The 17,751-nt window shown below is 47.4% G+C and overlaps 1 non-coding gene across 1 annotated transcript; it reads left to right on the top strand.

The window, feature by feature from the left end:
- Positions 1 to 571: 571 nt before the first annotated feature.
- TRNAR-ACG (transfer RNA arginine (anticodon ACG)) lies at positions 572 to 644 on the top strand. The gene has a single exon. It is a non-coding gene; the product is annotated as a tRNA-Arg (tRNA).
- Positions 645 to 17,751: the final 17,107 nt, after the last annotated feature.

Below are 17,751 nucleotides of genomic sequence, written 5' to 3'. Positions count from 1 at the left end.
CGCTATGTTCTTCACCACTTCTGCATGGGTAATTTTAAGATGTCCATGTGATGGGAGTTTCACTACTAGCCATGGGAAGACAACTGTATGCTCTGCAGATCTCATGATTTAAAAATGTATACTCGCTACAAAAATAGAATAATTAAATCATAGAAAATGAGGGTTGAAGGGAGCTCAGGAGGTCACATCTAGTCCAACCCCTGCTCCAAGCAAGACCAGCCCCATCTACATCATCTCAGCCAAGGTTGTATTGATAGAGGTCTTAAAAACCTCCAAGGATGGAGATCCCACCACCACTCTAGGTTACCTATTTCTCACCCTCCTAGTGAGAGAGTTTTTTCCTAATATCTAACTTAAACTTCCCTTGCTGCAACTTGAGCCCATTGCTCCTTGTCCTGCCATCTGTCACCACTGAGACCAGTCCAGCTTCATCCTAAGTGCATGCATGGGCAAAAATATTTTGTTCCCATTGCCCTGCTTATCTTCTTGTGGTGAGGACACATCTGGAGTTGTGTTGAGTTTTGGGCCCTCCACTACAGAAAGGATGTGGACAAATTGGCCAGATCTGCCTGGGCCAGTGGCGCAATGGATAACGCATCTGACTACGGATCAGAAGATTGTAGGTTCAACTCCTGCCTGGCTCGTACTATTTATTTTTAGAGAGAAGGTTCAGGCTGGACATCAGGAGACATTACTTTACAGTCGTGGCTGCCAGGCTCTGCAATGGGCTCCCAAGTGAGGTGATACTCACTTGCAAGCCCATTTCAGTCCCCTACCTTGGGAGTCTTCAAGAGGAGGCTGGACAGATATTTGGCTGAGATGATATGATGTCAGCACCCATTCCTCCCCGGGGCAGGGGGTTGGACCTGATGATCTGTTTAGGTGTCTTCCAACCCTAAGTACTATGATACTATGAAGTTGCAGAGAGTCCAGTGGAGGACAATGAAAATGGTTCAGGGGCTGGGGAATATGACTTCTGAGGAGAGGCTGAGGGAACTGGGCTGATGTAGTCTGGAGAAGAGAAGACCGAGGGGGATTGAATAGCAGCCTTCACCTCCCTGCATGGGGGCTGCAAAGAGGATGGAGCTGGACTGTTCTCAGTGGGGGCAGATGCAGGACAAGGAGCAATGGGCACAAGTTGCAGCAAGGGAAGTTGAGGTTAGATATGATGAAAACTTGCTCTCTAGGAGGGTGGTGAAGCACTGGAGCAGGTTAGCCAGAGAGGTGGTAGAGTCTCCATCCTTGGAGGTTTTGAAGACCCAGGTAGACAAAGCCTTGGCTGGGATGATGCTGTGGGTTGGACTAGATGTGATCACCTAGGGTCCCTTCCAACCTGAGTTTTCCATGATTATATGATTCTTCATCATAACCCTCTTGCTCTCTCTAGGGCAGCAATTCAAGGATGCTGGTTGGCCCCAAGCTAACAATGCATCAGCTTTGAATTACTCAGTCTGGGCTCCTTGTCCCCTTGGCATGAGCTGCCTGCACCCCCAGCAGTGAGGGAAAATGGGAGAAACTCTGGGACAGCTGTTTCTGGAGTGAATGATAAGAATCCAAGGGGCTGGGGAACGTGAGGAGGGGGTGGTGAGAAAGACCCACCACTGTGCTCCTCGCTGCCAGAGTAGGCAAAGCACCATGGTTTTCCCCTGCCATAATGAAAGGTGTCTCTGCATCTTACAGCTGTCATCACTAGGCTCATTGCTCAGCACTTCCCTGACAGGTATCTCATTAGCAATAAGATGTTCCTGCCAGAGAGAATCCAGAGATCATTAGTGCACCTGGCTGCCCGCCTTGTAACGAGGCATGGAAACCACTGCTTGGTGCAGCTCTCTGGGGCTGGGGTGAAGCTGTTGATGTTGGCTAAGGGTGCAAGGAGCTAAGCACTTCCTGGCTACAAGAAATGGGTTTCTGCCTCACTATTGTCATGTCAAGGAGATGCAGAGGCAGAATCTATAAAGGGGACAGATAGACCAGGTGCCCTGGGTCACCATGGGAGCTTGGAGCAGCCAAGATCCTCAGCTGATGGACAGGGGTATAAGTCAACTGAAGTGAGTGGAGCTGTGCCACGTCCAACCACTGATGATCTAACCCTGAGTCTTTCACATTAATGCAAAAGCTATCTAGGAACTCAGCTGGCTCTTCACAACAGAGGAGCTCAGAGGCTCATCATCCTTCCATAGCTGTGTAACAGGTATCTCAATTCAGAGTTATGAATACTCTCCTATAGAGGGGAAGGGTAACTCCCAGAGCCATATGGAATCAGCGGATGCTTTGCTGGTAGGAGCACTGGCTCCTAGATGGGCAGCATCGATTTGTGCAGAGGAGGGATAAGGGGAATTTAAATAGAAATAGTTGTATTTTTGCCTGGGGATGACCTGTTGTCTTTTGCTAGGTACTGGGTACCGCTGGAGAACATTGCCACCTCAAGTCGATCCTGCCCCTTGGCAAGTTCATGTTCCAGGGTGTTTCAGGAGCAGACGTGTGAGCCAGTGCCATGAGATCCTGAGCAACCAGTGTTCCCACTGCGTTAAAAGGAAATGCACCTTGCGGGACTGAGGTCTTTGCCTGTTGCAAAGCCTACTCTACTTGTGGGTCAGACTTGCTGCATATGGGCCCCAGTCCCCACAGGGGTCCTGCCCAATATGACATTTGAACTCAACTCGGGACCTGCAGGCAACTATATTGTTAGATCACTCTCTCTGTGACTGATCCAGTAGGAACCTATGAGAAGCTTCCCTAAGCTGAGCACAGCTTTATTCTTCTCTTAGATGTTGACCAGGTGGCCCAGCATGTATCTGCCTTGACCTTGAGAGGAGTTCAGTACAAGACATAACTGCTAACTCCACCCTGAGGACTCAAACTTTGCCTGGCAGTTTGTCCAAGGAGTGGAAGAGAAGAGCAAAGCTAGACTTACTCCTGACCTTTATAAGACTATTAGAGCCATAATTAAAATTAACTCCAGTCTACTGGGGTTTCCCTGGAGCGTGATGCACAGACATGTCAAACTGATTGATACTTGGGGCTGCTTCCAGTCTGCATCCTTGGACTTGCATTGAACTTCCCACATCCCTGAAAGGCAAGGGCAGAGAGGAGCACAGGGCATGCTGGGAAAGTCAAATTTACATAACACAAACCACAGACCTTAAGACAACTTCTTGGTATGACTCAAAGCATGCCCTGACTCTTTGTCTTGTGTCTCTTCTACCTACTAAGGCAAGCCTTGATGGGGGTGTGGGCTTGATGGGATGTGGGCTAGATGACTTCTGGAGTTTACTTCCGGCCCATACTGCTCCATGATTCAATGCTTATCCATTATATTGTAAATGCTCATTTCAGATGGTACCACAAAAGGGCTGGCTAAATATTGGTAATGAGAACACTGCACAAGAAGAGATTCATCACATGGAATGGGGAAATGGTACACTGAAAGCCAAAAAATGAGAAAAATAAACCAATACATAATGAATTTCCCAGGGGCATTGACACATGACAGCAATGAGATCAAGAGTTGAACAGGGTTGAGAGAAAAGATCAAGCACTGATGAGGATAACAAGAAAATTCAGGATTCGTATTGTGAAGATGAACAAGAAAGTGCACTTTGACCCAGGTTGGGTAGGAAGTTGATGCTAGGATTGTTATATAGGTTCAGGTTTCCAGATCAATGCATTAGTCAGAAAACCATTCATCTCATCTGCTTTTTATAATGCACAGGTGTCTGACGGAGAAGAAACTGTGGCCTTCCCACAATCCCAGGGTGTGTTTACACGTTCATTAATGCACCACAGTTACTGCACATTACATTTAGTACTTGGATAACCAACTACTAAATCAATGTGCAGTAACTCGTGCTACTATGCAGTAGCGCTGGCACATGGGTTGTTTCAGATGCTAACTGTGCGGTAGCCTAATACTACTGCACAGTAGCGTATTAGCATGGGTTTTGCCCGACACGCTACTGTGCAGCATTATTAGGATACTGAGAGGTTAGCATCTCATGCAGACACAGCCCCACATAATGGACACTTCTACGTGTGCAAATGCTGCTGGATGGGTTTACTCTGCAGTAATTCACTGCAGAGGAAACCCACCCTGAGTAGACATCTACACGTGCAGAGATTTGGGAGCAGATTTGCTCCCAATGGGAGCAACCCAGACAGGGCAGTTCCCACCCAACTTTGCCCCCCTGCAGCAGCCAGGGGAAGCTCCAGGCTAGCACCCAGGGGCTGGCAGGGGCACAGGGCCAAGAGATATCTGTCTCCTTGCAGGGCCTGGGGCATTACTTCTTGCCCCCGGGAGCTGTCTGCTGCCAGGGCAGGCTCCTATGGCAGAGCCTGGGCCAGGACAATGTCCCCTTGCCCCTTGCCCCAGCAACAATTGAGGGCAGGGCCTGCCCTGATCTGCTAGCAGTGCCCCCGGCTGGGAGTAGAGCAAATTGCTGTGCAATAAGCATCCGCATGTGTAGACGGTGACACTTCCTATGCAGTCATTTTCTCTCCTGCTCATTAACATGTCTCGTGGAGACGTGCCCAATGTGTTGCAATTGAACATTTTGTATTCTGTGTTTGGGGTGGTTATTCATCAGCACCCATGAGATGCTTAAAGAGGCAGGGCACGTTTCATCAGGAAGCTTCTCTTGGAAGCATTAGAGGTGTCTGTTCATCCTTGCCTCTGATTTCCTACCAAGACTTTAATTAGGGAGTATGAGGGACAGAAGAGTGCTATCTTCCTTTTTGGACCATACCATAAGCTACAATCATGATGAAGGTACTTTCTGTGCTCTCCCCAGCTGTCCCTCCTCTCTCATGATGGCCAAGGGAAGAAGTCATGGGTTCCCTCCCATTCCTCACAGTCAAGTACCGTTGTTGCTATGCTATTATGACTCTGAATGTGCCAGCAGATAAGTGGATACAGGAGAGCCAGACAACTTCGTTCAGTTGAACTTTAAGAAAGTCTGTGACGACATTATGGTTCCTGTTGCCTAGGAGCTTCAGTCATCGAGGAGCCCTGTTGAGCTAAGCGCTTTACAGACACAAAGCAGAGAGAGCCCTTGCTCCCAATAGCTTTCAATTTAAGATGAGTGAGAGAGAGAGAGAGAGAAAGAGAAAGAAGAAAAGAAAGGCAAGGAAACAGTTAGACAATACCAATCTGAATGATAGACGTCCACCCCGGCACAGATGATACCGTACCGCTGTCAAGCTTGACAAAAACCCTCCAAAGGGCTGTTAACTAAAGATGCACAATTAAAAAAAAAAAATCTACTTTTTTTGAAAGCCAGTAAAACTCTTCCAAAACAAATGTTGCGAAATGGGTTGCTTTCCCCCTCCCCAGCACCCTGGCTAGCAAAGAAGCAACGAGAACTGAAATTGCATTGGATAAGAAAGTGGCTGAGATAAAGATGCCTGAGAGTTGAAATAAATATCTGATTTCCATCCTGGGCAAAGGCTTACAGTAGCAAGGCTAATGTTCTGTACAGAAACATTTAACAATAGAAAAAAGAAGCTGAGCAATGAAGTGGTAAAAGGTACAGATGCCACAAAGTGATTTAGGTTAAGCGTGTCTGAAGGACCTCACCTGGCGAGGGGACTGACCAGCATGACGGCAGTTGAACTAGGGTTGCCAACGCTGAAACTATTTTGGGAGGTGCCCAGGACGCCAACATGCCCGTGACACGCGACATGAATGTACCTCGGTGGTTGTGTGTTACCGTGCATAGACTTTACGTCAGGAAGGCAACTGCACATTATTGCCACATTTTAAAAACCCACTGGGACTACTGTATAAATTGGATTGAACATTTAATACTTATTTTAATGAATGCCCTATCATTTATCTGCCAGGTGACTGTCAGCAGTCTCCTGGAGATTTATATCTAAATCCTGGAGGCTCCTGGAGGGTTGGCAACCCTAGGTTGAACGGCAGTCCTGACACATGCAAAAGCAAGTACCGTGGAGGAGCTGAGAGGGAAGCAGAAGAAAGGCAACGAGGCCTTGGAAACCAGAGGTCAAGCAGGTAGAAATTCAAAGCCATTACATACCAATTAGCAGGCAGAAATGAAAAGGTTTCCTAAGGGGGGCAGTGAGAGTGTGATCCCACAGAGCTATTACTGTCTCCTTGTGCTTCCATATGGCACCAAACACAATATCTTAAAGGAAACAAGAAAATCATAAAAAATAAATAAATAAAAACCTTTCCACAAGTCACAGTGCTGCAGATGGGGACTGGGTTTTATGATCTCTGATCAAAATGCAATTATTCCTTAGCATATGCCACTTACATGCTAAAGGGTGGTAGTCTCCCAGCTGCAAATCTCCCAGCTGGAAAACTAGAATCACAGAAAATGAGGTTGGAAGGGAGCTCAGGAGGTCACATCCAGTCCAACCCTCTGCTCCAAGCAGGACCAGCCCCAACTACATCATCCCAGCCAAAGTTTTGTCCAAACCTCTAAGGATGGCGACTCCACCACCTCTCTGGGTAACCCGTTTCAGTGTTTTACTACCCTCCTAGTGAGAGAGTTTTTCCTAATATCCAACCTCAACCTCCCTTGCTGCAACTTGAGACTGTTGCTCCTGGAGAACTACCCATGATAAGAGATGGGTTGGTAAATGTGCATGCTACATTGCATAACCACATGCCAAACGCATCCATCACATGACCACAATTTATCCCCTTCACACATGTGTGTGTAGGTGAGTACGTGTGAAAAATGATAATGTACTAGAAGAGAAGACGGCAAATCAAGTTACATGAAGCACATTTCCCTAAGCCATTAATCAATTGATTACAGCTCAAATTAATTTTCATGTACATTTTGCTTCACCAGCCAATGCACAAAGCAGATGTTTTACTGTGAAAGGCGTCGGGCTGTTACCGTACAGCAACGGAAGACTAGGGAGGGAGACAGAGCCTTTCCTTGGATGTTCTCAAGGGAGAAATTATCGCTGAGAAATGCATCCAGCCAGTTTAAACCCAAGCATCAGCAAATTTAAATTGTATATTAAAAAAAAAAAAAATCAGAAACCTTGAGCATGTTATCTATATTGTTTCTGACTTTATTGGGCAATTAAGTGTGATGTGACATTTTCTTGACAAAGTGGCTGTGTACATCTGTGCCTTTCTCCAGACAAAACATAAAACAAATTAGAGCGCGTGCCTCCATACATCTTCGGTTGCAGCTGCACTGGGGGGAGGTGGGGCGGGGAGAAGGACGGTATCAAGCATGGAGCATGTCTCGAGTGGTCTGTATGGAGCTGAAGCTGTGGGGTGGCGTATGCCTATTTTATTTCAGACATGTAATAATTATTAGTGTGATATTATCCTTCCATATCTCCTTCTGTCCAGGGGTTTCAGCATTTCCCGGGCATTTGTAGACTAAGCCTGACAACATCCTATTTAAGGTAGTAGCCTATCAGCATTGTCTTGTCTTCTCTTAGGGAAACTGAGGCATAAAGAAGGAAGGCGATTTGTCTAATATTTAACGAAAGGTTGCACCACACATGGCTTGCAAGGGCAACTCCATAACTCTTTATTAAACTCATTGATGCCCCATGAGCTCTGAAAGGAAAAAGGAAGTTGAAAGCAAAGCAATCAGTGAGAGAGCTTTTCATTATCACCGATTTCACCATTGGGGGTCATCATTGACCACAAGATGAACACGAGCCTGCAATGTGATGCTGCGGCTAGTAAAGCGACCAAAACGCTGGCTTGCATCCATAGATGCTTCTCAAGCAAATCCCGGGATGTCATTCTCCCCCTGTACTCGGCCTTAGTGAGGCCGCAGCTGGAGTACTGCGTCCAGTTTTGGGCTCCACAATTCAAAAAGGATGTGGAGAAGCTTGAGAGAGTCCAGAGAAGAGCCACGCGCATGATCAGAGGTCAGGGAAGCAGACCTTAAGACGAGAGGCTGAGAGCCCTGGGGCTCTTTAGCCTGGAAAAGCGCAGGCTCAGGGGTGATCTGATGGCCACCTACAAGTTTATCAGGGGTGACCACCAGTATCTGGGGGAACGCTTGTTCACCAGAGCCCCCCAAGGGATGACGAGGACGAATGGTCACAAACTGCTACAAGATCGTTTCAGGCTGGACATAAGGAAGAATTTCTTTACTGTCCGAGCCCCCAAGGTCTGGAACAGCCTGCCGCCGGAGGTTGTTCAAGCGCCTTCATTGAACAACTTCAAGAGCAAACTGGATGCTTATCTTGTTGGGATCCTATGAACCCGGCTGACTTCCTGCCCTGGGGCAGGGGGCTGGACTCGATGATCTTCCAAGGTCTCTTCCAGCCCTAATGTCTATGAAATCTATGAAATGATCTCAGATCAGGAAGCGCTCCAGCCAAGAGACACCCCCAGGTGCTCTTACAAGCGCTTCACAGTGGGGTATCTAAGACCATCACTCAGCCTAAAAAGGGCAGCCAAGGAAAGCACTGGAGGTAGAAAAAGGATGGGAATGTGCTTATTATTCTTGGAGAGCTGGGTTTGAAGACTTTAAGTATACCCAACATAGTGCAGGGCATGGACCTTCACCTACGGGCCTCTGTGTAAGGTCGAGGACATTGTTACAAGTCTGGGGAAGACCTAGGTGGTGCCAAGTTGTTTGATATCCGGGATTCTGGCTGTCCTACAGCCGGTTCAGTCCTGATTCATGGGCTTGGGAGATGGCTGAGGATGGAAATCACTTTGAGCAAGCAAGAAAACCACCATAGACAATGAGGGTTCAAGGGACCTCAGGAGGTCACATCTAGTCTAACCCCCTGCTCCAAGCAGGACCAGCCCCAACTACATCATCCCAGCCAAGGATTTGTCAAGCAGGTCTTAAACATCTCCAAGGATGCAGACTCCACCACCTCTCTGGATAACCTGTTCCAGTGCTTCACCACCCTCCAAGTGAGAAAGTTTTTTTTTTCTTAATATCCAACCTCAACTTCCCTTGCTGCAGCTTGAGCCCATTGCTCCTTGTCCTGTCATCTGCCCCCACTGAGACCAGCCCAGCTCCATCCTCTTTGCAACCAAGACTCTTGGGAGCTGTGAGCCAGGACCTGAGTAGCAAATAATTGTCCTAGCCAGGGATGATCAAAATGGGACTCTCATTACTGGACAGAGCAGGCAGCAGCTTGGAGAGAAATATTTGTAATTCTTTAGGCTTCTGCCATTAATATTGTGATTTATTGTCATCAATGGTGCATAACTGGCCTCATCCTGAAGCTAACGGATCTGAACCCAGGTCTTTGATGGATGGGATGATTTAACAGCCTCAGCTCACAGTGAGTTCTCCCCAGCACTACCAAGCTCGCTCTGGCGGCTGCATAGACGGATCTACCTCCTCTGTTCTCAAAGGGAAACGGAGCCAATTTCTGTCCCCAGCATGGGTAGCTTCTGTACTGAGCCTGTTTCTCTTCCTCGAGGATACTCTTACTTTCTAGGCTGGATTGTTTGCAAGCCTCAAAGATGGGTGGGGGAAAGATCCCAGGCCTCCCCGTAGAAGCAAAACAGATGAGCCATCTCACAGGGCTGGATGACAAACCCTCCTCTCCACACTGTTTTTACATGAATCATAATTCAGGCAACAAGTTATGTACAAACAGAAATGCTGTCGGATGCTTCTCTGAATGAGCAGAGAGGCGGCATCGTTGCTTAATTCAGTACCGAGGACCCCTTGCCCCAGACACTGTGCCAGCAAACTTCATGTAATGAGGACTGCTGGCTGGTCTTGGGGACCTTGATTCGTTGACTGATTGACACCAGAGCCTTAATAGGGATACTTCTGCCAAATGCCTTAGTGTTTCTCTATGCAGGTTCACGTTTTTCACTAGCACTGACTGCCTATATGGTATCGTTATACAGTGATCCATAGTGTGTAATGCATATGTGACAATTCAGGCTTCTAAGTAGCCTATAATGCCATGAATCCACCAGCTCAGTGCCATGAGCACACCACCTAAGTGCCATCTGTTCTTCAATGGCAGGACCTGTAGAAGTGTTCAGCCTTCCCAATTAGATCCAGATCCTCCAAGAGCACACCTGAGTTTTCTAAAGTGGTCAGCCCCCATGGGGTGACATGAATGGGAAACACAAAATCATAGAAAATGGGGGTTGGAAGGGAGCTCAGGAGGTCACATCTAGTTTAACCCCCTGCTTAAAGCAGGACCCCTACTACGTCATTCCAGCCAAGGCTTTGTTTAGCCGGGTTTTAAAAACCTCCAAGGATGGAGAATCCACCACCTCTCTGGGTGACTTGTTCCATTATTTTACTACCTTCCTGGTGATAAAGTTTTTTTCTAATATGCAACCTCAACTTTTCTTGCTGCAGCTTGAGCCCATTCATTGCTCCTTGTCCTGTCATCTGCCCCCACTGAGAACAGTCCAGCCCCATCCTCTCCCTGCAGGGAGGTGAAGCTGCTATTCAATCCCCCTCGGTCTTCTCTTCTGCAAACTAAATCAGCCCAGTTCCCTCAGCCTCTCCTCACCAGTCCTGTCCCCCAGCCCACAACCATTTTCATTACCCTGAGCTGGACTCTCTCCAATGTGTCCACATCCTTTCTGTAGTGGGGGGCCTACAACTGGACACTGGACTCCAGATGTGGCCTCCCCAGCCTTAATGGGGATGCACTATCTTTAGTGCACTATCTTTATCACTATCTAATGGGGAAACCTGGTCTTAGCCATGGCTGCAGCGCTCTTCCTGGCAACAAATACATCAGTTTTGATGAGGTTGGTTTCTGAACTAGATTTTTGGAAGCTCAGCCCTAGAAAATGGGGTTTGATATCTAAAAAGGCTCACTACCCCAAGGGGCTTTCTTTTTTTAGAAATGTAGCCCACTTTGGTGTATGTTTTCATGTGTGTTGTGTTTTAAATAGCCGCATGCGATACACAAAATATCATTTTATTTTTCTAGATTGCATATTTCTTGAAGAGCAGAGTTTGTAATTTCCTTCTCTTAGCCCCAGGCCTGCCAGACAGCATTCAGCCAACAAATAATAACAATCGTGAAGGATAAAATAATGCCTTTGATAAGCCCATAGTACATTTAACTCTCAGGACTCCTATTCAAACACATGAATAAGGCAGACCGGTTTCTCAGGGTGGTGAAGCACTAGCACACGATACCTAAAGCAGTGGTGTGATATACATTGTGGGACGTTTTAAGAGCAGGGGAGACAAATACTTGACTGGGTTGGTGCAGATAGGGATAACCCTGCCTTGAGCAGTGGGTTGGACTAGATGACCTCCTGAGAGCCCTGCCAGCCCTATTTTTCTATGATCCCTTGTTGCAATTTGATACCCAACCCGTGAAATCACAATGTCTAGGAAGGAAGGAAGGAAGGAAGTTTTCTTCTACAAAACGACAATAAAATTAACTTGGAATTAATCAGAAGCCAGAGCAACTTGGTTAACTCGATGCTTGTAATTGTAAAGGCCAAGTAAAATCCAGCTATGCATTGGCCCTTGTGATTTAAATGGAGCCATAAAGCATTAGCATTTTTTAAATGAAAAGTGCTGAACATATCAGAAGACTAAACCTTCTTGGTGTGGCATTTGAGATATTCATCTTATCTACTCAACTTAGAGGAGCTGAGCTCAAAGTCAGTGACTTTTCATGAGAACAGGAAAATAAACGCTTTTCCTCTCCTGCAAACTTTTCCAAGGTAGCAAATCATCACCATCATCATCATTTTGTGCTGAATTGGAACCACTAATTAACATAACAGGAATCAGCTCACGGGAAACCTCAAACAATAAATTATGCAGGTGAAGTGAAACACTTAGTCTTGGTAGTTTTGAAACATTTTGATTTCGACTTTATGTATTATTGTTACCAAAATTGGCTTAGATTTTAAAACGACACCATCATTTGGAACTGGAAAATCTGACTTGGTTTTGGACAGGAGAAAACATTACAATCCATTGCAATAATAGTTCTGCTTACAAAATATTTTGAGTAAAAAAAATGTCATAAAGATTAATCCTTTCTTGCAAAGAGATTCAGCTGGTGAGCTGGCATTTTCCTATATAGAAAGATGAACCAAAACATTTACAGTTGGCTCTAGGCTTGCTACCAACCTTTGGACTTAATTGAGACTAATCCTCCTTTCTCTTTGACATCAGTGTCATGCCACATGGCTCCATTGACTTCAGCAATGTTATCTTTGATTTACAGCACTGCCGGGATTGGAGAATTAGGCGCTGTGTGTTTCCCAGGAGACAAGAGATGGCAGGTGGAAAAGCTGCGGGAGGCTCTCTGGAGGGCAAAAGATTTAATTTCTCAAAATTTAATTTTAAATCATTAATAACCTGTTCAGCACCCTAGTAATATGCCATAGCTGTAGGGGACTAATGCATTCCCACTTCTTGTGTTAGGAGGGCTCTGAGTTTGTACCACCACTTCACAAAGGGCTTAATCCAAAGTCTACTGAGGACACAGAAAGAATCCAGCCTTCGTTGGAAGTCTAAAAAAGCCATCACTAATTAAGAAAGCAGGATGGACAGAGGGCAAAGGCTGAGGATAGAAGAAGTGGCTTCTTGGTGGTGAGTGCTACAAGCCCATGGGCAGTATTTCATGGAAGTGGAAGGCTTGCTGTGACTTGAAGCCTTGCCATCCATGGGAGATGGGATCCAACCCATCTTTGAGCATCTGGACCTCAATTCTTTTAGGGACTGAGCTTCCCCATAGGTAAAACGAGGATAAAAAAGACACACTTATGACTTCTGTGCTCCAAACCCAGCTGCAGAGGCTCCTGGCTTCATCCCCGGAGTGTCCCGGTTCAATTTAAATCAGCCAAGGCAGCAGTTGGCACCGTGACACCCTTCTGTCTATCGCTGTGTCTGTACAGCACCTAGCACCAGGGGGCTTGAACTTGTTCAGGACCCTGTAGTCACTATTATAGTATTATACATATCAATAATGGCTTCTTCAGTCCCTCGGTTTACATGCTGGGGGTGTGCAGGTCAGAGCTATCCCCTGCCTGTTAAACTGTAACCCTCATTCAGCACAGTACAAGCCCATCAGCAAAGCCTGACTGGCCAGTGCTTTTACTGGCTGCCTCTATTCATAATTCTGAAATAAAAACATTGTTAAAGCCCTGACACATCCACTTCCCTTTGTTTCCCGTGGTGGGCAAGCAATGTCCCCACTGCTAGCCGAAGGCCAGGAGAAGATGTCACGTTGCATCTGCAATCCTGGCCTCAGCAATCAATGCAGATGGCCTTCGGCAATGAATAATATATTGACAGCAGCCACCTGCCTCTGCACAGAGAGGCCAAACCAGTGCATTTCTAAGGGGTGATGTGACTGGTCTGATTTATCTAGCTGTGGAAAGAAGTTGGGCTTTCTTTGCAGGGAGGGGTTGACTTCAAAATGTTTTGTCCAAGAGATTTTGGAAAAGGGAGAAGATGCCTCTTCACTCAGTCCAATCCATGCAAGCATTTGGCCTTTGTGGGGCCATGTGGATGTGGGTTTAGCGATCAAATGTATAATTCAGAGATGCTCCCTAACAGAGGACTGGGGAAGCTGGGAACTGGGAGATGGTCCCTCAGTTAGGGAGCAGGTAGTTAGTCAGTGAGAGACAAAAGGTCTGCAGAGGTTGCTACTGCTCAACAATCTGTAGTTGAGTTCTTCTCATTCATTGTATGCCTCTTTTTTTTAACCCAGCAATCACTACAGTGGGGATGCCCTGCACACAGCTTTGGGAAGCAAAATGAAGTTAGAAAGGGAGGTTCTCTTGGAAGCATAGCACCAGATTTTAGGGAATAGTAGAGATGAATTTCTTGCACCTCCTCCTGGAAGCAGTGAGGGATCTGTAGTCTTTTGAAAGCCACTACCCATGCACCCAGCCACCTCTATAAATGCTTGCATGATGCATCTATTCGACTTGACACCACCAACCACCCTGGACTGAAGTCACTGGGATGTCCCTATTTCTGGCTGATGTGACAGCCAGCAAGAATTGGAGATACAAGTGGTACATGGTGCCTTCCCTTGTGGGACAGTAGTGATAAGACATGTCTATGCAAGAGCCATCTCCTGCATTGCTGGGGTCACCACAACTTGTCCCCATTCAGCCAAGAAAATTCTGAGTCAGGAGGAAAGGAAAGGGGCTGCCAACATCATGCCAATGCACAGGCATGGTGAAGTCTGCAAAGGGGTCCTTCCTCTCTCTGAGTAATATTGGCAAAAGCCCCTTTTTAGAACTAGCAACCCAAAGCAATGCACAGCTGGGGCAGGACAGTCCTCTCTAAGCTATTGTTTCAGGCTCTCTGCAGACTCAGGCACTTATGCTCAGTTTGCATTGCCAAGGTTTCCTTCTCAGCTGCCAGACCTAGAAACACTATTTTTGTTTTCAGGAACACCTAAGTGTCCAGTCTCTATTCCTAGACCCAGACTTATTCTTACACTGCAGTCCAATCCTAGCTAGCTCTACTATGTGAAGCTGCATAATAGTCAAAAAAGCCCACCAACCCAAGGATGGTGAGGGCACACTCATCTCTACAATAATGTAACCAGGGATAAAGGGCACAAAAATGGCCTGGCCACCACCATCCCAGATGCTTCTCAATGCCACTGCTGGCATTGGCACACAAGTGAGTTTTATGAGGGGTTGCAAAGAGGATGGAGCTGGGCTGTTCTCAGTGGGGGCAGATGGCAGAGCAGGGAGCAATGGGCTCAAGTTGAAGCAAGGGAAGTTTATGCTGGATGTTAGGAAAAACTCTCTCATGAGGAGGGCAGCAACACACTGGAAAAGGCCACCCAGAGAGATGGTGGGATCTCCATCCTTGGAGGTTTTTAAAACCCGGGTAGATAAAGCCTTGGCTGGGATGTTGTAGTCAGCAATGGCCGAGCTTTGAGCAGGATGTTGGACTAGATGTGACCTCCTGAGCTCCCTTCCAACCCTCAGTTTCTCTGATACTATGCCTCTGCAACTCTATAGCCAATAGCACACAGAGAGAGACAGGCAGGATCACATCCAGCCACTGCTGACTCCCAGTTTGAATGCCCAGGTGTCCATTGACAGTAGGATCAGCTTCAGGCTGTCTTGGGCAGGAGTCCAGAGCAAGGCTCAAACTCACACCCCTAGAGTGAGACACAGAGGTCTGAACTTACTGTACCACCACCCTCCAGCAAAGGTACCCTGCAATACAGCCCAGTTTCCAGCGCAGCGATGCTCCTGACCCCACAGCATTCGCCCTCTCGGTAACACAGAAAGGATGCTTGCTCAACCCCATGTCACAGGGAGCCGAAGGGGAGATTAAGGGAAGGAAATCCAGGGCAGAGTTCAGCATCCCAGTCAGATGTCTCCATTTCCAGTCCAGCCCTCTAACCACCAGACCACCCTTCATCCCACACCTCCTACCATAACCACTGCCGCTGCCCAGCTAGACAGAGCCTGAGACTTTGATCTTTATACTCTCAGTGCTTCTCCTCTCATTTAGGGAGGGAGGTGAAGGAAGCAGCCTTTCTCTGCAGAACCAAATGCACTTTAATCTCTCCGTGTACATGATTTAATCTTTAATATTTCATCAACAGAGGCTCATCACTTTGAGGTTTCATTTCCCCCTGTTTATTAACAGAAAAATTGAGAAACTTCAAAGAGGCTTTTTTTTTCCCCTCTGGAAGAAGGGCAAGGTGGGGGGTCTTTCTGGGTGAGATACTGGAAGCTGGGCAGCCCAGGTTTTAATCTACCGATCTGAGGAGCTTCTATGACAAAACACTTCCTCCCCCTGCCTTGGTTTCCCAGCTTGTAAAATACAGGGGTAACCTTTCTTCCGGGCACTGGTTGGCAGCAACAAGGGCTAGGTTCAATTTTGGGGTCTAAATATATTTTACCATGGCTTGAGTCCCCACCCTGACCAACTGGGAAACATTAAATAAATTACCAGGGTGTCCCGCATACACAATGCCCCCACCTTGCAAACAGTGTAAACACAGAAGATAAATTTATCACAGAAACAACGGCAAAGAAAATAAAGAAAACACTAAATACTTGGGATGCACCGATAGAGATTTTTTGTGCCAGTACCAATGGCCATTTTTTAATTCCTGCCGTGGCAGGGGGTTGGACTTGAAGATCTGCTCAGGTCCCTTCAGACCCTACCAACTATGAAACTATGAATGAGCCATATTGGCCGATACCAATCCGATTGCTGATATATGGCCTGGCAGCTTGAACAGCAATGTCCAGCTGGCAAGTCTGTTGTGGGGGAAGGGGCATGGGGGGAGGGAAGGGGCATGAGTGGGGCAGATCGAGGTCCCTGGGTAAGGGAGGGAGTGGGGCTGGGGTGAAGGATGGAACTACAAGTGGCTTGTCTGAGGGGTCCCGTGGGGGTGGCTCCTGCTGCTACATGTACCCCAGGAGGACATGGGGGTCATGTGCCCTCGGATCTGCACATGGGGTGAGGGCGGGCTGCTGCTGCGGACTGGGGTCAGGGTTTCCCCTGGCTGGGGGAGGGCTGGGCTGCACTTGGGGGGAAGGGGACTGTGGACCCCCCAAAGTTCACAGTAGTCCCCTATAACCCAAAAGGAAGTTCTAGGGGTTTGCACCCTTATACCTGCCCTTTACTGGAGAGTCCTTTGAGCTGCTCCTTGGGTTCACTGGCCTGTGGGAGGGGTATGGGTTGTAGCTATGTTGTTCTAAAGACATAGGATGTTGGTATGCGGGAAGCTGCTAGAGAGCATGAGTCCTTCTGCATTGCAAGGGCCCCTTGTTGCTCCCTGCAATGCTGTAGGGTGATTCTCACTTCCATGGGGTGGTCCTGAGGGGTTAGTGGCTCCAGACAGCATGCTGCACCCCTAAATTTCTAAACCCAATCCCAGTATCTGCCCAATCCCGAATGCTGGGCAGATACTGCAAAAAGAAAGCTTCAAAGGAGAGCTCAGACCTACCTCACTGGACCTGAACTGGGCAGCAAGAGTTGGCCAGGTCAATACTGCACTGAGGCCTGAACATAAAGCTGTGGTTCAGCAACACAGCTAGGCTGAAACACCATAGCTGGAGAAACAGCAGAAAAAAAAGGGGGACCCAGGTCCCTGGCTGCAGCCTGGATATCGGGTCTCAGCTATACCTCATGCTAAGACTATGAAGTTACACAACATAGCGGGCCAGGTCCCTATAGCCAATAACTGCCAGGACCCATCACTGGGCAGTTTGCTCAGGGATTAATACCCTCATGGCATTAATCTACTTAAGGAAAAAAAGGAGAAAGAAGGATGAAATAAGAGTCTCAAACTCCAAAACAGACTTTCTCTCCCTCTACCTGAGGCTTTCCCTTCAAACACTGTTTGCTCACCCCTCCAGCGAAGAGGTGAGCAGACCCACCCCAACATGGGGAGCAGGTTTTCTGGCATCCAATGCAGCTGTGCAGCTCTCAACAACCCCAGGAGAAAGAGAGACCCTTCGTGAGTGTTTCTTATGTATCTGGTGTGCCATCACCCAAGCCTTGTCCCAAAGACAAGACTCCTCCCAGGTTCCCAGGTGCCTTTTCCCACTGGTTGGGAACACACAGGCCATGCATCATTGCACAGATCTCTGTCCATCGCTCATCCACCTGAACCACTGTCGTGGCTGAGCTCAGGGTTTCATCTTTAAGGCCATTCAGTCGAACAGGTATAGGAAGGCCAAGACACTCGTAGCTGTATTTACATCAGGCTTAGTTGAGTTGAGTGAAATCCAGTTTGAAATGGGGCTAAGATGCCACAAAATGAGAGTGTTACATGGGTAGAGGACTGGAACTATCTAACTCACCAGAGCAAATGCATATCAATTTT

This window comes from Alligator mississippiensis, chromosome 3 (assembly GCF_030867095.1).
Source record: "Alligator mississippiensis isolate rAllMis1 chromosome 3, rAllMis1, whole genome shotgun sequence".
In the NCBI taxonomy this organism is placed as follows: Eukaryota; Metazoa; Chordata; order Crocodylia; family Alligatoridae; genus Alligator; species Alligator mississippiensis.
Note: the sequence above shows the minus strand (reverse complement) of the source record. Positions and strands in the feature narration are given on the sequence as shown.